Genomic DNA, 23,197 nt, shown 5'->3' with positions numbered 1-23,197 from the left:
AGGATGGAAAATGAATTAACAAAGGGACAAAGAAAAAGCAGAGAGATGACTAAGATGCTATTTTAACATTCTGCTATGGACTAGAACCAGGGCACTGGTCACTGGAATGCTACAAAATGAGTCTATGTCTAAGAATTTTGAAGTACTCATATGCCATTAAGTAGCGTGTTCAAAAGGAAATTGTCGGGGATGGGCGTTTGGCACCACGGTTAATACATGTCTTGGGATGCCCAAAACCAGTTTCAGATTGCCTGGGATTGAGTCTAGGCTCCACTTAACTTTTTTTCCTTAATGTTTTGTTTATTTTATTTGAAAAAATTACAAAGAGTGAAGGAGAGACAGAGAAAGGGGGAGAGAGAGAGAGAGAGAGAGAGAGCGAGCCACTGGTTCACTATGCAAATGGTTGCAATGGCCAGGGTTGGGCCAGGCCAAAACCAGGAGCCAGGGCTTCTTCCTGGTCTCCCACATGGGTGGCCAGGCCCCAAACACTGGGGCCATCCTCCTCTGCTTTTCCCAGGCCATTTGCTGGGAACTGGATTGGAAGCGGAGCAGCCATTATGGGAATCAGCATCCATATGGGATGCCCGTGTCCCAGGTGGAGGCTTTCCCTGCTACATCATAACACAAGCCCTCCAGATCCACTTCTGATTCAGCTTTCTGCTGATGAGCACCATGGGAGACAGTGGGTGATAACCTGAATACTTGGGTCCTCCCTACTCATGTGGAAAACCCAGACTGAATCCTAGACTCCTGGCTTCAGCCTGGCCCAGTCTTGGCTATTGTGGGCCCTTGGGGAGTGAACCAGCAGATGAAAGAGCTCAGTCTGTATGTCTGTCTCTGTCCCTGTCTCTCTTTCTCTCTCTCTGCCTTTCAAATAAATAAGAAGAAATTCTAAAGGAAATTACTGATGTAGCCCTTTAATATGATGACTCTCTTATATTAGCAAGAAGGAACAATCAAAATTCCTGAGAAAAATCCTACACACAGTTATCTCTACTTGTGACTTTTGTATTGTTTCTTCTTTTAAAAAAAATTATTTATTTGAAAGTCAGAGTTACACAGAGAGAGAAGGAGAGGCAGAGAAAGAGGTCTTCCATCTGCTGGTTCACTCCCCAGGTGGTTGCAATAGCCTGAGCTGCACTGATCTGAAGCCAGGAGCCAAGAGCTTCCTCTGGGTCTCCTATGTGGCTGCAGGGGCCCAGGGACTTGAACCATCTTCCACTGCTTTCCCAGGCCATAGCAGAGAGCTGACTTGGAAGTGGAAGTCGGGACTTGTACCGGCACCCACATGGGATGCCGGCACTGCAGGTGACGGCTTTACCTGCCACGCCACAGGACTAGCCTTGGGATGGGCAGTATCTCTGGGGTCTGAAAGGCCTCAAAATCTCATGGCATCACATGCAGAAACTAGAACATGTGGTTATTCCACTGTGACCCTCTGCTTTCCTCCTTGCTCATTACTAATTATGTTTTCTTTTTGACTGGGCAATCAGCATAATTACAGATTTTTTTTAGCTTTCTGTCTTAACAAATGGCATCCATTCATAGGCATGAGGAGATGGGGTAAGGCAGTTCCAGTAGGCAAAGTCCCAGATGAATGGCTAAATGCCTATGTCTAATGTGGGCAGCATAGTGAGAAAAAGAAGTCCCTGGGCACAAGATGATGTGATGTGACCTGTGATACAGGGCAATGGTCAGTAGTTAATATTATGATTTGTTTTCTACACTCCTTTTCTTACATGCAGTAAAGCAATTCTGTATTATAAATCAGGAAAATTGGGACTGTTATTTATGCTGACACTATCTGTGTGACCAGAAATCACTTTACTTCACTAGTTTTCAAGTTTTTTTCTCTTTTAAAAAAAGAAGTATTTTAAATTTGTTTTAAGAAGAAGCCTGTGGTTTACAGATATCTCATAGTGTTAAAAAAAAAGGTGGAAGGGAGATGAAAACTCTGAAAATCCAACCGGAGAGGGAATTAGGTAATCTCTGAGTTCTCTTGCTTTGGTATCTGAGGATGCTAACACATGAATACATATGGTATAGTACTATTACAAATTTCTTCAATTTTTAATGTGATATGCCAACCAGACTCTTTTAGCTCAAAACATTCTATTAAATTCTTCATCTTTCCTTTCAAAAGAAGTGCAGTGTTGTGGAATTTATCACACATAGTATGACATGTTTTTATGGTTCCCACTAGTTTTTTTTTTTTTTCTGGTTCCAATGTTGGGTAAAAACAGCAGCTTAATCAGTGATTATGAATTCTGAGCTTAGCGTTCCATTTACAAACAGTGAGGCTGAAAGTTACAAACATTCTGGCTTTTGACTGAAGAAAGTTGAATGTTCCAGGAAATGTGTATTACACTGGAAAATCTAGGCTTAATTTTCAATGTCTCCATAATATGCTTTTTCCACAATTGTCTCTCATGTTACCAGAATGTCCTCAGGTCTTTTGGTGGCACTTTGCCTGAAGCTTGCTCAGACCCATATTGCATTCCCAGAGCTGGGCAATTTCTTTTTTAAATTTATCTATTTGAAAGATAGAGAAGTTATGTAGAGACAGAAGACACACACACACACACACAAAGACAGAGAGAGAAAGAGAGGGGAGAGAGAGAGAGATCTTCCTTCCACTGATTCACTCCCCAAATGGCCGCAATGGCCAGGGCTGGGCAAGGTTGAAGCCAGAAGTCAGGAGTTTTTTCTGGGTCTCCCACGTGGATGCAGGGGTCTAAGTACTTGAGCCATCCTCTGTTGGTTTCCCAGGGGCATTTGCAGGGAGCTATATCATAATGGAGAAGCCAGAACCCAAACTGTTGCCCATATTGGGTCCAGCATTGCAGCTTTGCTACAGCTCCAGCAACTGGACAATTTCAAATAAAGCCCCCCTGGAGTTCCAAGCTAGTTTTTCACACCCCATTCATTTTTAATCCTCCCTTGATTGTAATAAGGTGGGTAAAACAGTCTGTTAACTAGAAAAAGCCTGAAATACTTGTCTTAAAACATCCAATGCATTTATTTGTAAGTTGAATGAGAGTGAAGGCTAATTATTTTTGTTACCTGAGGAACAATGTTTAAATTCATATTAAAATTCAAATGTCCATAAAGAAAAGTGATATAGGACATGGACATCTTAACTTTGAAGTCAAATGCCTGCCCCAATTTTTAGAGTTTAGAAAAGTATACCACTGAGATGTTAAGTTGCTGTGGACACCCAGATCTGAAACTCAGATGTTATTTCTTCAGACTCTGCCTTCATGGTCCTAAGAGGTTGGGAACAACTTCAGACCTTACATTGTCTCATTTTCATATAGAATATGGAAAACAAAAATCTATTTTCTACAAATATAAAGAAGAATGTATTTCATATTATTAGATCAGAAAAGGTCATGTGCTTATTACAAAACCACTCACCCCTTCTTAGTAATTATAATGGTTTGCTTGGCTTATGCCCAGATTTACTGTTTCTTTCTGGGGTCTGGACCCAATCAAAAAGCATGTGGCCAGAAATTAGGGGATGGACTAGTTGTCATCCATCCAGGAAAAAAAATGGGTTATGATTATGCAAGGAAGGATTATTGGATAGTTAGTGACAGAAATAAGCTCTTTGGAGTAATAATACTCCTACAATTCATAATAATGCTGACTTTGATTATTTTTTATAATTTAAAGATCATATATTTTCATAGAACTAACGGAAAGGTTGTAATTTAATGTCCTTCTGGCCAAATTTAGCCTGGACCGTGTTTTAATAAAATAAGTTTTTATGGCTTTAGAGGGAAGAAGATTTCCATGATTCACTACAGTGTTTCTACTGCCATCCCCAGCTCCACCCACATACGTTAACTATGAGCTCTGTCAGTATTTAGAACAGATTAGGGATTATTCAAGAGTATCATACCTTGTTAACAATGATTTTTTTTTTTTTTTTTACAGTGTGGACAGTGAGAGAGAGAGAGACAGAGAGAAAGGTCTTCCTTTTGCCTTTGGTTCACCCTCCAATGGCCGCCGTGGCCTGCGCGCTGTGGCTGGCGCACCGTGCTGATCTGAAGCCAGGAGCCAGGTGCTTTTTCTGGTCTCCCATGCAGGTGCAGGGCCCAAGCACTTGGGCCATCCTCCACTGCCTTCCTGGGCCACAGCAGAGAGCTGGCCTGGCAGAGGAGCAACCGGGACAGAATCCGGCACCCGGACCAGGACTAGAACCCCGTGTGCGGGCGCTGCAGCTCTCTAGGCTAATCCTCTGCCTGCGGCGCCGGCCATGTTAACAATGATTTTAAGAATGGTTATAATCTTAAAGAAAGAATTCTGGTACTCTATGTGACTTAAGTGACTTGCTAATAAGTTTCCCCTCCTCCATAACTTTTTATGGATTATGTATCAATCCTGTTATGAAGTTTATAAAACTTTATCACAAGCTAATCAAGAGGCCTGTGGAAAAGAATCCAACTTTGTACCAGAACATTTTCTCATTTCCCACATGTTCACTCCCCACTATTTGGACAGCTTTCACCCAAGCATATCCAATATGTAGTCTTGAAATAACACAGAATGTAATTTTGGTAGACTGTCAACTCCATGGGAGCAATATCTTTGTTTTACACACACTCCTTCTCTAGCTCCTGGAACAGCACAAAGCATAATGTTTATTAAATGAATTGATGAGGGTCATGTATCCAGTATATGATGCTCAAGTAACAGTGTGAAGGTGGTTTTATTTCTCTCTAATTTTTTCCTCAGTGCAGAAATTTGCCATGGCTGAGGGGGTATCTGGCAGTTCCAGTAGGCAAAGTCCCAGATGAATGGAAACACTTTTGTGTTTTCCATAGGACTGACTTCTGGTATATCCAGGCAGTTCTATGCTAATCTTGGAAGATTCAATGTCGTCGGTGGGAAATGTGCTCATGCCGAAGCATGCTTTCTCATCCTGCTCCTGAAATAATGTATTTACTGATGGGGGAACTTGACAGTAACTGAATTTTAATCAGATTCCTGAACAAATTGGTATTCTGTGCATACTTACAGTTCACTATGTGGTGAATTATTTCACCATAGGCAAAAAAACAATTGTATCCGATTATGAAGTTGGTCAGTAAGTACTGGAAGTTGTACTTTCAGAGTAAAGGGCTTATTCTTTCTGATATTTCATTCTGACCCGTGAAATCTTGGTGTAGATTTTGGAATTCAGAATCTCACATCTGTTACCTTCCAGTGTTCTTGGTCTCTGCCCTGTTCCTGGATCAACCCATCTTTGTTTTGTGCCTTTTATATCATTTAGCTTGGTTCAGTATACTTAAATTGTACCATGTCTGGCAGTTCACTCAATTTGAGCCTACACCTGATGCTTTTTAAGGGAATGATTATAGAATGTTCCTATTTCTTAAGTGACTGTGCTTTAAATTAATCTTAGACTGGGGTAGTCTTTTTTTTTTTTTTTTTTTTGACAGGCAGAGTGGACAGTGAGAGAGAGACAGAGAGAAAGGTCTTCCTTTGCTGTTGGTTCACCCTCCAATGGCTGCCGCGGCCTGCGCGCTGCAGCCAGCGCACTGCACTGATCCGAAGCCAGGAGCCAGGTGCTTCTCCTGGTCTCCCATGGGGTGCAGGGCCCAAGCACTTGGGCCATCCTCCACTGCACTCCTCGGCCACAGCAGAGAGCTGGCCTGGAAGAGGGGCAACCGGGACAGAATCCGGCGCCCCGACAGGGACTAGAACCCGATGTGCCAGCGCCACAAGGCGGAGGATTAGCCTAGTGAGCCGCGGCACCGGCTAATAATCTTTCCACTTATGTTTAAGCAACATAAAAATAGCTTACAATCTATACTAAAATAGCAAATATTTTGTATGGATTTCTTGTTTATAAACAAAGAAATTAAAACTAACAAATTCAAACTATTTCAATTTTCTAACAATAGCCAGGTTAAAGTAGGATATTCAAATATACTTCTAATAGTTTGTGTTAGCTATTCAATTTTGTTCTGGCAGTTAAAACAAATTTACTGCTCACAAAATATTTTATTCTAAAATACTACTTTTTATTTACACAAAGGGAACAAATTTCATGCATTTCATATATACACCTTTAACAACATGATACTTTTTGCCCAAATCTCCTTCCATGCCTTGCTCCCACCCACCTTTTTCCTTCCTTTCTTATTTGTCTTTTTTAGTTTTTTCCACTGATATACTTTCAATTTACTATAATATTGTTAATATTTTAATCTTAGAGTGGTAGACATATTTTAGTTTGTTATGGCCACAATTTTAGATGATGGTGTTTTAAGCGAAACAACATTAATTGACCACAAACTAGAATGCAGAATTCCTTTCTGATAAAACAAAGCTGCTTTTGTGGATTAGTGGAAAAGTAAGTAAGAAAACAGTTTGTGTTTGGATTCTTTCAACTTAAAGGTGGAAGTGTCTTTTATTCCAAGAAAAGTATCAACCCCATGCTGAGATATCTTGCTCTGTTAGCTGTGTAGTGAGTCACACCCTAAGGAAACTACGAAGAAGGTGACTGTTTACATCAACCGTGTTTGGATTTAAAATTCAGTGTAAAAATAGCTTTTAAGAAAAACATTTGATAGTGACTATAGCTGGTGTTTATAAAACTGACTTTATTATACTTTCCTCAACCTAAAATACAGTTTTATTTCTTTCTTCAGCAAATGCTTCTCTTTCAAGTTGAAGCTTTAATTATATATTTACAAGAAGAAGATACAATCCAGGTTTCTGAGAAATGTGATTTTAAATCCAACTCATAGGAATAATTATGACTACCCAAAAAATAATCAACTGAATACCCACCGTGTGCAAAAAAATGACCTAGTTCCCTGGGCATCTTATGTTTTGTTTATTTTGTTCCCTAAATAGTAAATGGAAATAATCAGGGTCACTTCCATGATGGGCCACCTCTAAGTCCAACATCTGAGTCTGCTTTCAAGCTAATCATGTGTTCCGCCAGCAGTGGCTTGGGTGGGGAGTGAGGAAGGGCTCTGGGTTGTGGGATACTGTGGAAATTGTGGGACTATAAATGCACAGAAAGGGAAGAAAATTTCCACAAAGCATGAGCTGGCAAAGACATGGGCTGGTAAAAGGAGGGAGAGCGCCCTTTGCATGTGTGTTTTCTTCCACCGTGCCTTGGTCTGGACGTTATGCTCTCCTCATTCCCACAGAGCCTTGGATGCTTGCCCTTTATTTTAAGAAAAGGCCTGATTCGACAGAAATTTTAGATGGGCTTTGATGTTTGCAAATTTCTGTATTTTAAATTAATTAATTAATTAATTTTTTTCTTTTCAGACAGAGAGGTGCAGACAAAGATCTCTCATTTGCTGGTTCATACTTTAGATGTCCTCAATAGCCAGGAACTGGGAGTTTGGTTTAGATCTCCCATTTGGGTAGCAGGGACTGGATTTCTTTAGGCATCGGTAGGTATCTCCCAGAGCACACATCAGCAGGGAGCTAGAATCAGGTGCCAGATGGGGACTTAAGCCCAGGTACTCTAATATGGTTTGCTGGCATGCCAGACAGCATGTCGACCACTAGGCTAAATGCCCACTCCTAACGTTGCTAATAATTCACATCTCGTTGCCCTGCATTCCATGCTGTGTACTTCATCAGAATGCAAATGTTAAAAAACAAGATATTTGGCCGGCGCCGTGGCTCAATAGCCTAATCCTCCGCCTAGTGGTGCAGGCACACCGGGTTCTAGTACCGGTCGGGGCGCCGGATTCTGTCCTGGTTGCCCCTCTTCCAGGCCAGTTCTTTGCTGTGGCCCGGGAGTGCAGTGGAGGATGGCCCAAGTTCTTGGGCCCTGCACCTGCATGGGAGACCAGGATGAGCACCTGGCTCCTGGCTTCAGATCAGCGCAGTATGCCGGCCGCAGTGCGCAGGCCGCGGCGGCCATTGGAGGGTGAACCAAAGGCAAAAGGAAGACCTTTCTCTCTGTCTCTCTCTCACTGTCCACTCTGCCTGTAAAAAAAAAAAAAAAAAAAAAGAAAAAAGATATTCAACAAAGCACCATAAGTGTGTGACCACAAATGCTATCATCTTCATGACTGGTTTTTAAGTAGTTATTTTTAACTTGGTATGTAAAGGCCCATAAAGGGTTGGTAAAATGTGAAAGTTTTTGTCAATAGTCTTATTGTTCTGAAATGTTTAGTTGTATTTCATCTTACAGCTCAAATACACACATGAGAGGCTATTATTATTTCCTTTTCTTTTATTCTTTTTCCCCAAGTTCATTAAATACAGTTTCAAGCTCATAATTGCCCCTTAAGTCTTTGCTATAATTATTTAGTGTAGGATAGATCCTCTCAGATTTCACCATTCCTATCCAAGTAATATAAGCACTAGCATGGTTAATAAATAAATAAATAAATACATTTTGAACCTTATTCCTCTTGCTCAACTTGTCCTTGCTTTAACTCCTGCCTGAGATAGAAATTTGTTCCTCATTAGTGTCTTTTGCAGTTGTCATCTGTGCATCGAATCTGACTATGGTCCCAAAAGTCAGAGAAATTTGGATGTTAACAATGGGAAAAATTTTGAGTAATATTTATTTATCATTTCAGCACAGAAAAGCCAAGGGAGAAATCTTTTCATTGTTTTGTGGGAATTTCTCAACTTCCTTTCCTAATTCTCAGGGTTATGTATGAGTCAAAACATAGAAGGTTATTTTACCTCGGCTCCATATGTGACCTTTGCCCATGTCCTCAGTTTTTCCTACAATGAAGCTAAGATGTCACTTGAAGATTTATTGTTTAGATTTTTTCTTTTTCATAAAGAACTACATATTAAGCTTGTGTTTTGGTTCTTCCATCTGTATTTTTCCAGTGTCACGCAGTTTAGATAATGTTCAGTGACAGAGAGATCTCTACTTGATTGACGTCACTTTTACATAAGTGATGGAATTACGGTTGTGTGTGGCACACATCACAGGCCATATTTCTTATTGGAAGGATCAGAATACATATAAGCTTTATTCAGTGCACTAAATGCACATATTAAAAAAGTATTTTTTACTTTGAACACACAAAAATATTAACACATGGCACTAATATATTGGTGCACCAGAATATATTTAACAATTCAATAAGTTTCAAAGAATGGAGAACTCTCAACTGAGAAATCATCATTGCAAGATAGTATTTCTAACCAGATATTGAAAAATAGGTAGTGTTTCACTAAGAAGAGAAGGACTAGAAGGAACTTCCAGGCACAGTACATAAAAATATTTGGCTTCTTTTAGGGGATCAGGTAAACTCAGTGAGCCTGAGCACAGGCCAAAGACATGAAATTGTATGGATATAATGGGAGAGTGAAGGTGAGGAGACACTGTAGAAGGTTATGAACACCAGGTTATGAACACCAGATAAACTGTTTGGAATTTAGGCAATTGAACAAAATTTTAAGATTTTGGGGAAAGGAAGTGATGGGATTTAGATGTTTTGGTAACTAAATTTGCTTGTTTCATTATTAGAAAATAAATAACACATTTAATTCAGATAACTTGAGAAAGTTTGATAAAATGACTCTGCAAAGAATGTTGAAAGAATGTATGCCAATGGAAAGAAACACACTCTGGGCCTTGAGACTGGAGCTGGAGGCAGGGTTTCACCACCCAAATATTTAAATGCAAAGGTTAGGAGACAGATCTATTAAGATACCCTGATGCAATCAAAGACATCAGCCTAAATACCTGGATACCCTGTAGGTGTGCCCTTTAACTCCCATTATTTCCCAGTGTTCCAACTCAACCAGAAGCTAAAGGACAGCATACTTCGACCATATTCAGCATACTTCAATGCTTAGAACAGAACAATGTGGAGAGGATGGAGAGTAGATTTGAAGGGAGAAAGTAAGCATAGTTGCAATTTGAAGAATAATTTCAGATGGCAAGAGAGTGAGGCAGCCAGTCAAGAGTGAAGGGCATTATTTTAATAATCCTGGCAAATACGCTAAGGACTCCAACTTGTTCATCATTAGTAACAACAAAGGGTTAAAGAGATGGAATTTGCAAGACTTAGCAATGCTTTGTTTGTGGAGAGGGGAGAGAGGGACAAAAGAAATTTGAATGGGTTAGATAGTCCTGTTTTCTCTAAAATACTCATGTAGTTTACTTAGAGAGAACTGACATTTTAGGGATGTTAATGAGTTTCAGTATGGATAGATGAGAATTGTGAATTCAACTTTGGGCTCGAGAGAATAGGTCAGAGCTGGAAATTTCTTTTATTTTTTTCTAAAGATTTGTTTATTTATTTGAAAGTCAGAGTTACACACAGAGAGAAGGAGAGTCAGAGGGAGAGAGAGAGAGAGAGAGAGAGGTCTTCCATCTGCTGGTTCACTCCCTATTTGGCCACATTGACTGCAGCTATGTCTATCTGAAGCCAGAAGCCAGGAGCTTCTTCTGGGTCTCACAAGAGGGTGCAGGGGACCAAGGACTTGGGCCATCTTCTACTGCCTTCCTAGGCCACAGCAGAGAGCTGGATTGGAAGTGGAGCAGCTGCGTCTCAAACCAGCGCTCACATGGGATGCCAGCACTGCAGGCGGCGGCTTTACCTGCTATGCCACAGTGCCAGCCCCCAGAGCTGTAAATGTCTACCTGGTCATGACCTACTTTGGAGTAGAGAACCAAAGTGTATGATATTGTTCTGGGAGATAATTTAGAGGCAGGAATGGAAGTGAATTAGACCAAGCATAGAAACCTCATGGGGTTGGTTGCGGGGGTATGCAACACTGAAGGGGCGGACAGAAATGTGTCTAGGTCAAGGAAGCCAATAAAGAAGCATCAGAAAGTACAGAAGAAAGGGAAATAGGTACAAAGGCAGAAGCCAAGAGCTAATAATTTTTCAATGATGAAAAGTCACAGTAAAAGTTACAGAAGCTTTGAGAAGTAAATTCAGTGCGTTTTTTTTTTTTTTTTTTTTTTGTCTGTGTAAGATTCCTGATGATTTTGTCAGTTGTGATTATTGATATTTCTCCTTGGAGAGTAATAATTCAATTCTCATTCAGCAAGCTTCCACTGAGCATGAACTATGCACTGAGACTTAAGTTAAGCAATACTAAGGATTAAAAATAGAATGTGGTAGCCAGCATTGTGGTGCAGTAGGTTAAGCCACCACTTGTGACACTCGTACTCTATCCTCAATTGCTGGATCGAGCCCAGCTGCTCCTCTTCCAATTCAGCTCCCTGCTAAAGCACTATTGTTGGAAGGAAGCAGATGACCCAAGGACGAGGACCCTTGCCATCTACATGGGAGCCTGGATGGAGTTCCTCTACTGTGGTGTGGGCCTGGCCTCGCCTTGGTCTTTGCAGCCATTTGGTGAGTAAACTAGTGGGTAGAAAATCTCTTTTTCTCTGTCTTTGCCCCTCTCTCTCACTCTCTCTGTCTCTCTGTTGTCCTTTCTTTCAAATAAATAAAATTTTTTTCAAAAATAATGCAATGATCAGGGACCAGTATTGTGGTACAGCAGGTTAAGCACACAGCCATGAAGCTAGTATCCCATACAAGCACCAGTTCAAGACTTGGCTCCTGTACTTCCTATTCAGTTCCTTGTTAATGCCCCTGGAAAATCAGATGGCCCAAATTCTTGGGTTATTGAACCCAGTTGGGAGATTTAGATGATCTCCAGGCCCTGGGCTTTGGCCTGGCCCAGCCCCAGCTGCTGCAACCATTTGCAAAGTGAACCAGAGTATGAAGATCTCTCCCTTGTTTTCTCTCTCCTTCTCTTTGCTGCCTCTTTTTTTTTATTTGCCAGACAAAGTTAGACAGTAAGAGAGAGAGAGAGAGAGAGAGAGAGAGGTCTTCCTTCCGTTGGTTCACTCCCCTAATGGCCCCCACAGCTGGCGCTGCAGCGATCCAAAGCCAGGAGCCGGGTACTTCCTACTGCTCCCCCATGCAAGTGCAGGGACCCAAGCACTTGGGCAATGCTCCACTGCCCTCCCGGGCCACAGCAGAGAGTTGGACCGGAAGAGGGGCAACCGGGACAGAATCCAGGGTGCCAGCGCCGCAGGTGGAGGTTTAGCCAAGTGAGCCACAGCACTGGCCTCTCTTCTCTTAAACTCTGCCTTTCAAATAATAAATAAAATGATCTCTAAAAATATAATGTACCATAGCTCCCTAGAGATTTACAGTCTTTTAAATGGCTGGAATATAACATATGTATTCTGTAGTATATAACATATAGCATATATTATGTTATATAAGTAAGAACTATTTAGATGATAAACTATATGGCTTTGGGAATTCTGTGGTCAGAGTCATTCAGAGAAATGAAGAATCTAGTTTTGGTGTGGTAACAAAATATGCATCAGAATATTTGACTCATAGTTCACTAGCATATACTAAGGTTGCCACAAATAAATATTATTAACATTTCCTTGTGTGACAGCATTTTTTTTTAAATTTTATAAAAAATCTATTTTAAAGACAAAGTGCTGGTTCAATCCCCAAATACCTGCAAAAGCCAGTGCTGAGCCACAGTGAAGCCAGGAGTCAAGAACTCAATCCAGGTTTCCTGTATCGATGGTTGGGACTCAACTACTGAAGTCATCACTTCTGCCTCTTGGATATACATAAGCATGAAGCTGGAATCTGGGGTCAAGTCAAGACTGAAACCCAGGCTTTCTGACATGTATGGAGTATGGGTGCTCCTAACACTGTCTTAATTGTGACACCAACTCCTGTTTCCAATGATTTCCTTTCTAATATAATTTATATGTTGGTAAATCAAAACATTAATTAACAGTAAAACTATGGGTGATGAGTAAAATGTGAAAAGTGAAACTGACTGTAGCAATATAGTTGTTTCTTACTAATCATAATAGTTCTGTTATATAATATTGTTACAAACACTAATTTTTTTTAGTACTAAACTATTTGTTCTGAGAGAAATACAGAGTTAGAATCCTAGGAGATTCTAGCTTTGATATTTTAATCAAATCAATCAATACATGACCTTGCAGGCTGATTTTTTGCAGCAGTTACAATGCTTCTTGGGATGCCCATATTCCATAGCAGAGTGCTAGGGTTTTAGTCCTGTATTCAGTTGTGATCATTCTGGGAGGCAACAGGTGAGGGTTCCAGTGATTTGATCCTTGACACCCACATGGGGAACTATACTGAATCTCAAGTCCTGGTTTCGACTAGGCGCAGCCTCAGCTGTTGCAGGCATTTGGAGGGTAAATCAGTGGATGGAAGATGTCTGTGTCTTTTTGTCTCTCTGCCTTTCAAATAAACAGAAATACATACATAAATAAAATGCATAATCTTTTTATGTATATTTCCATTGTAGACATCCTTTTTTAAAATATGTTGTTGAAGCATTAACTTTGAGCTCATGACCAACACTGTAACTCATGCCTGATCAAACCTTATCTTATATTTCCTCGTGACACTCATCCCCGTGTTCTCACTCTTAGGAACACTAGACAGCACTTCCACAACATACTTGGGGGCATTTTAAAGAGTAAAATCATGAGCAAATACAAAAAATGTGAAAAACATGCCATCAAGCAGATCACAGAAAGGACATAGATGCTTACAATATGAAAGCTGAGAGAAGAAGGCAGAGAGATGCTTTGTTTGACCAAAGTTGGCAACACTCATGACAGCAGACTCAAAGTTTTCACCACTCTGTGAACAGCTGAGAATGACCATAAAGGCACTGTAATTAGTGATTTGGAGGATACAAATTAATTTTAATGACTAGACCAATTCCTACTTATGGAATCTGTGAATACTTAGCATCAAATATACTTGCAATAATGCAGATAATGTACTTAAAAAAAGCTGAATGAAGCATGCTTTTTAATCACTGTTAACTACTCAGCAGTATTAGTTTGAAATTGTTTTTATCATTTTGCTTTATTTATTTTTATGCTTTTGTCTATTTATTTGGAAAGCATAGAGATACATGTACAGGGAGACAAAGATATCCCATCTGCTAGTTCATTCCTCACATGCCCCTCACCAGACATGACTGGGCCATACTGAAGCCAGAAGCAAGGAATTGAATCCAGGTCTCTCATGTGTGTGACAGAGACCTGTATACTGCCTATGTACCTATGGACTGCCTCCTAGAGTGTGCATTAGCTGGAAACTAGAATTGGGAGTGGAGCCAAGACTCAAGCCCTGGCACTCTAATATGGAATGTGGGAGTTCCAAGCAGTCTTAACTGCTGTGCCAAGCACCTGCCCTCATTCAGCTTAACTTTATATTATTTTCTCAGTATATATTATGCTAAGATTTTAGCTCAAAGTTGAGGATAGAAGGATAAATAACATATAGTCTTACTCCCTCAGGAAGGATTTCCCCTAAATGGGAATTAGTAATACACACAGTGTTTCTTTAAAAACAAAATTATTTATTTTATTTGAAAGGCAGTCAGAGAGAGAGAGAGAGAGAGAGAGAGAGAGATCGATCTTCTGTCCTCTGGTTCACTTCCCAAATGTTTTCTACATGCAGGGCAGCACCAGGCAGAGGCCAGGAGCCAGGAACCCCATCTGCCATCTGGGTGTCAGGAGCCCATGCACTTGGGCCATCCTCTGCTGCTTTCCCAGGCACATCAGGGAGCTGTATCAGAAGTTGAGCCGTCAGGACTTGAACTGTCGTTCATATAGAATGCTGGCTTTGCAGGCAGCAGTTTAACCAGATGAGCCACAATGCCAACCCCAATATAATGTTTCAAAGACTATTCTAATTGTCCTAGAAGACTCATGGATACAAAGCTATGGGAATGCCAGTGGAGACTCAGTTAAAGCACCCTTTGCCAAGTCTCCTTAGAAGAGATGATTATAAGCTGAATTTAATGGACAAATGAATAGGCATTAGCCAGGTAGAAGAGGAGGGTGGTTTAGGTAGGAATAAACACAAATAAAGCCATGAGTTCAGAAATTGCACATGTAGGTGGGAATTGCAAGCGGTCTTTGAGTCAAGGAGTATTAGGGACAGAGGCTTGGAGGAGGATTGAAGAAATTGTTTAGATTTGGGAGAGGTTTGCATTTTACATGAAGGGTCTAGGTTGATATCTCACAACATTGCTCCATTTTCTAGTGTGCATATATTACTAGTGATAATTTGTGCAAAAATTGATCACTGGGTGGATGATTTTGTGTCACTCTTTATGCACTATGAACTGCACCTATTCATTGTCCCTCCAGTAAGACCACTAGGAATACAAACAAATGAGAATAATATTATAAAGATAACCTATATTCATTATAATTTATCTATAAAGGGTAACATAAGCTTAGGTGTACTAACTCTCATTAGGAAGCAAGTGATACACCTCTCAGCTTTTATCACACATCCACATATTGTCATGTTGAGGTTCAGAACTCCTGTTTCATCCACAAAGCCCTGGAGTATTGTATCCCATATTAGAGGTTGAATTGTGCTCCCTCACCATGCGTATGTCAAAGTGCTTGCTTCCCTGAAGGCCTCACAATGTGACCTTATTTGGAAACACAGTTGTTGTAGATGTTAAGTTGAGGTCATACTAGAGTTGTTTTTTTTTTTTTTTGACAGGCAGAGTGGACAGTGAGAGACAGAGAGAAAGGTCTTCCTTTTGCCATTGGTTCACCCTCCAACGGCTGCTGTGGCCAGCGCATTGTGCTGATCCAATGGCAGGAGCCAGGTGCTCATCCTGGTCTCCCATGCGGGTGCAGGGCCCAAGAACTTGGGCCATCCTCCACTGCACTCCCGGGCCACAGCAGAGAGCTGGCCTGGAAGAGGGGCAACCAGGACAGAATCCGGCGCCCCGACCGGGACTAGAACCCAGTGTGCCAGCGCCGCAAGGTGGAGGATTAACCTATTGAGCCACGGCGCTGGCCAATACTTGAGTCTTGTGAGCCTCTCACCCTGCCTGACTAGTGTTCTTATGAAAATGGGAAAATACGGACAGAGACAAGTTAATAGAGAGAACTCCATGCAGAGACTGGTGCTCCTCATGGAATTCTGTGGCTGGAATTATGCATCCATAGATCAAGGAACTTTCAGAAGCTAAGAGAGAAACCTTTAGTGATTCTGAACTACCATTTTCAGAGAGGTAGCACCCTCTGACACCTCAAGGTTTGTGAGACAATAAATGTTGTTTGAGGCAGTCAGTTTGTAGTACTTTGTTATTGCAGCCCTAGCAAACAAATCAGCATCTTATCCACATCCAATGTTTCAACTACTGTTGGAAGCCTACTGTTTTCCCAGAAGAAAAGCTTTCCAATGTGTGGTGTGTGCCTTCAGAACACAAGTCCCTAGGGAGGCTCCACACAGAAGGGTTTTATGGCCAAATCTCTCCCGGAGCTATACAGCATACTGTAAAAAAGTCTCTTAGACTTCTTGCATGTAATCATAAAAACACCACCTTTTCATTATAGCATCTCTTGAGATTTTCTTCCTGGTATATGAACTGCAGCCTTTCAGATGCTTATTGTCATTCGATTTAACAAACTACTCATCCTAAAGCAGTTGATATCATGAAGATATGTTTCAAATGTATATTACTTAAAATTATGGACAATTTTAACACCCTTCATGATAACTGTGGTGCTTTTATGTTTGCTCAAACATGTTTTGCTAATTGCTGTTCTGCAGATATCTTAAGAAACAAAAGTGATTTCATTGTTGCATGCTGTGTTCTAAAACACAGGTTTATATCTTTGAGGATACAAAAGCACAATGCCTTTCACTTAAAGAGCAATTTGTCTTGATTAATTTTTGAAAATAAATTGGAAAATTAGAACACTTTGGGGAACACATTGACATGGTAATTGCTGTTTTCCATCTAATTTCGTTTTATAAATGTCTCTTTCAAATAAGCATATTATTGAAAGTAGCGTGTCAAGTTTTCCATTCTGAAGAATAGCACCAGCCACTTTCTAATAATTTTGTTAATCATGATTCTGATTATTAATAGGGAAAAGATTAAATTAATTTTGTTAATATTTCATGTTTGTATTTCATAAGAGGAAATTTTTCTCATCAGTATATAAGAAGTCATCAAGCTCTAGTTAGAATTCTAGTTATGTTTTTCTGTTTCATTTTCATTGTTATTGGTTTAGTTTTTAATGTATATGAGAGATATGTCATATTCTGTTTGCTTTAAACTTATTGTTGATTTACTCTTTTGCCATATGGCAATTTCGTGACAACTGAATTATCTGTTGTATCAATCTTTCTTTAGAAATAAACAGGCAACAAGGCAGGCACTTGTGGCGTGGCAGTAACCTGGCATGCAGCACTGGCATCCCAAATGGGTACCTGTTCAAGTGTTGGCTGTTCCACTTCCCATCCAGCTCCCTGTTAATGGTCTGGGAAAACAGTGGAAGATGGCCCAAGTCCCTGGCCCCCTGTCACCCATATCGGAGATCAGGAAGAAGTCTGTGGCTCCTGGCTTCAGCCTGGTCCAGCCAATGGTCATTGCAACCACTTGGGGAGTGGATGGAAGATCTATGTGTCTCTCCTTCTCTCTCTATTTAAGTGCCTTCCAAACAAACAAATCAATCTTCAAAAAAGAAAAAAGAAATAAGAAACAGGCAAACATGATCACATAAACTCTGAAAATGTAGAGGGATAATAATCAGTTTTCAAATCAGCTAGGATTTGCTCTTTTAGGACATTCCTTTTGCATCATATCACAATAATACTTTGTAAGAAATATTTTTACCAACAATGTAAGGAGACGCCCATATCTTTGGGTACTTTGTTCTTCCTAGGAAGGATTTGACTCGTAAAATCAGCACTTTTAGCTTTACTGAAAACAAATGGATCCTCATTTTTCAATCTTTCTCCAAATGAGGGAGGTAGCTTTAAAAGCAGTCAAGCATTGCCTCACCTATAGTCAAAGAAAGGCAACAAAGACAGAAACTAATTTATAATTCTCTGCATGACACTCTGCATGGTGTCATGCCTAGAAATATGATGCCTCAAAGCCAATAAAGCAATAAAGACAATACCATCTACAACTTTCCAACTTTTTTGTACTAGAACTTTTGATTATTATTTGGGAAAAAAAAGATTAGCAAATAAATCATGGGGTAAACTTAGTTTACTTTATCGCTAAAGTTCTGCCTCCCATGTCTCCTATTTTCTTAAACAAACATCTACACAGTCATTCTAAATTAATATGTTTTACCCACAATCAAGTTGCCCTTCTTGCTCCCATTCCAGACACCATTCAAAGCTGACATGATTGAGAGTGTGCCTGCACATATATCACCTTGATCTTTTGGCACCAAAGTGATTTCTGCGGTATCTCTACTACTTATATGTAATTTGGGGCATTTGAATTTCCCTTGAGTTTATGCCATTCTTAAATCAGTTCTTTCTTTTCTTTTCTACTGGGAAAAACTTTTAAACTACAACTGTTACTAATCTAGTTGGTCAGGGGTTTGGCAATGTTTGAAGGTTAAACTTCTCAACCTCCAGCAATTCTGCAAGTAATTCTCACAGATTTCCAGCAGAGTAGCCATGGTTTGGGGGCTGCTTGTGATGGAGTGAGAGAGCAGAAACCTGACCTTGCCTATGTATTTATATTGCTATCTTTATTGGTAGGGTTGAATTCAGCATTTTCTTCACCTTGCCAACCTAACCCCTTTCAAAGAAATATTCAGTGTCATGTTATAATGTAGTTGTTGTGAAAATTATTCAGCTTTTGTTTTATATAGACACACTTCAAAATGATTGTGAGAAATGGTTTTAAAAGACAAATTTAGGGGTGGCTGTTTGGAATAGTGGTTAGGGCACCACTTGGGACAACTGTATTTCTTGTCAGCATGCCTGGATTAGAGTTTTGATTCCATTCCCAATTTCAGCACCCTGCTAATGTAGACTTTTGGAGGTGACAAGGTGATGATGGCTCAAGTATTGGGTCTTGGAAACCACCTGGGAAGCTTTGGTAGGTTTCCCAGCCCCTGGCTTCATGCTGGCCCCAAGCTATGTGTTGTTGGCATTTGGAGAGTGAAAAGCAGATGAGAGATCTTTGTCTCTTTCCTCTTCAAATAAATAAAAAGATAATTTTTAAAATTTATGTTTATTGTGTTACCAAAGTTTGAAATTTATACTCACTTTTCTCATAATACACGTTACATAAATTTTTAAGACTTTTATTGGTCATGGACAATCTATGGAATTTGCTAAGAATGTAGTTAGGGCTGTGCATTTGTGTGTATGTGTATGTGTGTGTGTGTGTGTCTGTGTGTATATATGTATGTGTTGGTGAGATCTTGATAGAGTGAAAGGAGAGAAAGAGAGGAAATAGAGAAAATTAAAAAGGTAAAGTACTACTTGCAGCAGGGAGTAGAAATTCAGTGAATCAGCAGAGATTTATAAAAGGTATATTTGAGAAGCTTGCTCATATACTATATATTTCCCTACTTTATTTCACAAAACAACTGTGGTAGAAATCTTTGCTTCACTATTTTTTCATTCTTTTGAATTTTGAAAATTTAAAGAATGAGAACTCATATGTCTTCATATAGATCTAATGCATTTCAAAATTATGCCACATTTATTTATCTTTCTGTTTTTGTGTCTCTGTCTACACACACACACACACACACAAACACAAAAATTGTTTGCTCAATCTTTTAACTTCAAATAGTTACTAAGAATAAAGATTTCTCTTTTTCACCATCATTGCACATATGAAAATCTACAGTCATTTGATATTAAATTACATACATTTCATATTCAGTATTCATATCTTGCATTTGACTTTTACATCTCTGTAGTGTCTTTCTAACTAAACAGCTTCCTGAACATTTGATATTTTTCTTTTCTTTTTTTCTGACATTGACTTTTGGGGATATTCAGACCAACTGTCATGCAGAATCTAACACACTCTGAGTTTATGTGATTGCTTCCTTATGATTAGATTAAAATTAAATATTTTGGCTCTATGTGATATTATGTAATTTGTGTTGTATCAAATGATGAACAGATGTACAATGTTCATTTGGTTAGGCAGTTGAATGCCAGATTTTTTTGTTGTAAAATAATATTCTTCTGTTTCTAATAATGAATAATTTATGAGAGTACTGTGGGTCCATGTAAAACTTCTTCAACAACATTTCACTCAATAGTTTTACATATTTGTTGAATCAGTTATACTCATTTGTTGCTTAACAATGATGGTAAGTTCTAAGAAGTGCATTGTCAGATGATTTTGTTATTGTGTGAATATGCAAGAGTGCACTTACACAATTTAAGGTCCCTATAATATAATTAGCTGATATAATCTTGTCATTGCCGTTGTATATGTAGTCCGCTGTTGACTGAAATACTGCTTTCTAACATGTGATGGTTGTACATTGGTGGCTATAAAATTCCATTAAAAATCCCGCCATTTTTGTCTATACTTATTAGCTGATATTATTCTGCAAAGAATAATATCTTTCTCCCCCTCTTTCACTCTCTCTCTTTTTCCTTCTCTTTATCTCCTGTTTCAAATTATTTCTATGTCTTAACCACCCCTATTGACTCTTGGACTCCTTGTGCTGTTATCTATTTTTTAAATTTTTACTAATATGAAGAGAACAGACTTCATTTATTTCATAGGTATAATTCTAAAAAGATAACCATATTTCCCTCCCTTCCCCCCTCTAGCCCCTTCCTCCCATCCTTTCTTTTTTTAATTTTTGCAAAAACACAATTTTAATCCACTTTATAATCACAGGATTAGTGTATTTATAGTTTTTGATGCTTAAGTTGTATAAATCATGCCCATTTGGATCCTTCATATTTCAATATGTTTTATGGTGATAAAAACATGTAAAATGAAGTTTACCCAACTAATCAGTTTTATGCATACAGTATAATAGCATTGACTTCATGAGTACTGATGTATGTAGAACTTTTTGTTTTGCAAGAAAGACTGCAACTCTGTACTCAATGAATGGTAACTCTTCTTTTTCCTTTTTTCCAGACCCTGGAAACCATCGTTTTTATGAATTTGGCTAATTAGTAACCCCATAACTGGAATTGCATAGTATTTATCATTTTGATGGTTTATTTCACTTAGAATAATGTCCTAAATGTTTACCAGTATAGTATATGACAGAATTTTCTTTTTGTAAGATATATTCTGTTTGCATATATCAATTATCTTCTTCTATTCATCCATTCCTGGAAAGTTAGGTTACTTCCACCTCATTATTATTGTCAACAATGCTGCAAGGAATTTGAGTAGATGAATAGCTTTTTGATATCCTATTTTCAATTTGTTTGATTAACCATTAAGAATAAAAATTGCAAGGCCAGCACTGTGAAATAGTGGGCTAAGCATCCACCAGCAATGCTAGCATCCCATACAGGCACCAGTTTGTATCCTGGCTGTCCTCTTTCATTCCAGCTCTCCTCTATGGCCCAGGAAAGCAGCAGAAGATGGGCCCAGCAACCACGTGGGCCCCTGCACCCACGTGGAAGACCTGGAAGAATTTCTGGCTTCAGATGAGTCCAGCTCCAGTTATTGTGGTCTTTTGTGGAGTGAACCAGCAGATAGAAGACCTTTCTCTGTCTCTCCATCTCTCTCTCTCTAACTCTACTTCTCAAATAAATAAATAAATCTCTTTTTAAAAAAAAAAAAAGTAAAATTTCTTGATCATATGCTGTCTTCTTTACATTTTTGAAAATCTTTATAATGTTCTTCATAGCAGCTGTGTTGTTTAATGTTCTCAAAAAGCATAAGAGTTCTCGCATTTCTCTCCGGAGAACCATCGAGTAGGTCAGGCCTGCCTGGGAACAAACGAGGCCCCTGAGAGCGCCACCTACTTCAAAGGACAAAATCCCACAGCAGAACTAGGAGTCAGCAATGGCGAAGCCCCAGGTGGTGGCAGCTCCTGTACTAATGTCTACGCTGCCGGCAAATGCCCCTGAATTTTACCCATCAGGTTATTCTAATTATACAGAATCCTATGAAGATGGTTGTGAGGATTATCCCACTCTATCAGAGTATGTTCAGGATTTTTTGAATCATCTCACCGAACAGCCTGGCAGTTTCGAAACTGAAATTGGACAGTTTGTAGAGACCCTGAATGGTTGGGTTACAATAGATGATGCTTTGCAAGAACTTGTGGAACGTATCTATCAACAGGCTACGTCTATCCCAAATTTCTCTTACATGGGAGCTCGCCTGTGTAATTACTTGTCCCATCATCTGACGATTAGCCCACAGAGTGGCAACTTTAGTCAATTGCTACTTCAAAGGTGTCGGACTGAATATGAAGTTAAATATCAAGCTGCAAAAGGTGATGAAGTGACTCAAAAACGATTGCATGCATTTGTACTCTTCCTGGGAGAACTTTACCTTAACCTGGAGATCAAGGGAACAAATGGACAGGTTATGAGAGCAGATATTCTTCAGGTTGGTCTTCGCGAGTTGCTCAATGCCCTCTTTTCTAATCCTGTGGATGAAAACTTAATTTGTGCTGTAAAATTACTGAAGTTGACGGGGTCAGTTTTGGAAGATGCCTGGAAGGAAAAAGGAAAGACTGATATGGAAGAACTTATTCAGAGAATTGAAAATGTTGTCCTAGATGCTAACTGCAGCAGAGATGTAAAGCAGATGCTCCTGAAACTTGTAGAACTCCGGTCAAGCAACCGGGGTAGAGTCCACGCAATTTCTACATACAGAGAAGCAACACCTGAGAATGACCCGAACTACTTTATGAATGAGCCAACATTTTATACATCTGATGGTGTTCCTTTCACTGCAGCTGATCCAGATTACCAAGAGAAATATCAAGAATTACTTGAAAGAGAAGATTTTTTCCCAGATTATGAAGAAAATGGAACAGATTTATCCGGGGCTGGTGATCTGTAAGTTCTCTTTTGAAAGATACTTGCATGATATTGATGATGAGATGGACCCAGAGATAGAAGAAGCTTATGAAAAGTTTTGTTTGGAATCAGAGCGTAAGAGAAAGCAATAAAGTTAAATTTCAGTGTATCAGTTTTATAAAACAGTTTAGGTATGGTGATTTAGCAGAACGCAGGAAACCAAGAAGATTTGTCACTCTTATACCAAATTAAGGATGTTGAATTACGTTACTAATGTTTGCAACTTTAATTTTGTTTAACACTATCTGCCAAAATAAACTTTATTCCCTATAACTTAAAATGTGTATATATATAAAATAGATTGTTATATACAATTAATTCTACTGTTTTGGCTGCAATAAAATCGATTTTGAAATTAAAAAAAA

General features: G+C 39.3%; 1 pseudogene across 1 annotated transcript; it reads left to right on the top strand.

Moving 5' to 3' along the window:
- The first annotated feature begins 21,690 nt into the window (after nt 1-21,690).
- LOC100357434 (polyadenylate-binding protein-interacting protein 1 pseudogene) lies at nt 21,691-23,197 on the top strand (annotated as a pseudogene). Its single transcript, XR_016212920.1, has one exon. The product of XR_016212920.1 is annotated as a polyadenylate-binding protein-interacting protein 1 pseudogene (transcript).

The sequence above is a fragment of the Oryctolagus cuniculus genome, chromosome 9 (genome assembly GCF_051225735.1).
Source record: "Oryctolagus cuniculus isolate XC-2025 breed Fujian yellow rabbit chromosome 9, ASM5122573v1, whole genome shotgun sequence".
Lineage (NCBI taxonomy): Eukaryota > Metazoa > Chordata > Mammalia > Lagomorpha > Leporidae > Oryctolagus > Oryctolagus cuniculus.
The sequence above is the reverse complement of the archived record's forward strand: the minus strand, read 5'-3'. Positions and strand labels throughout refer to the sequence as shown.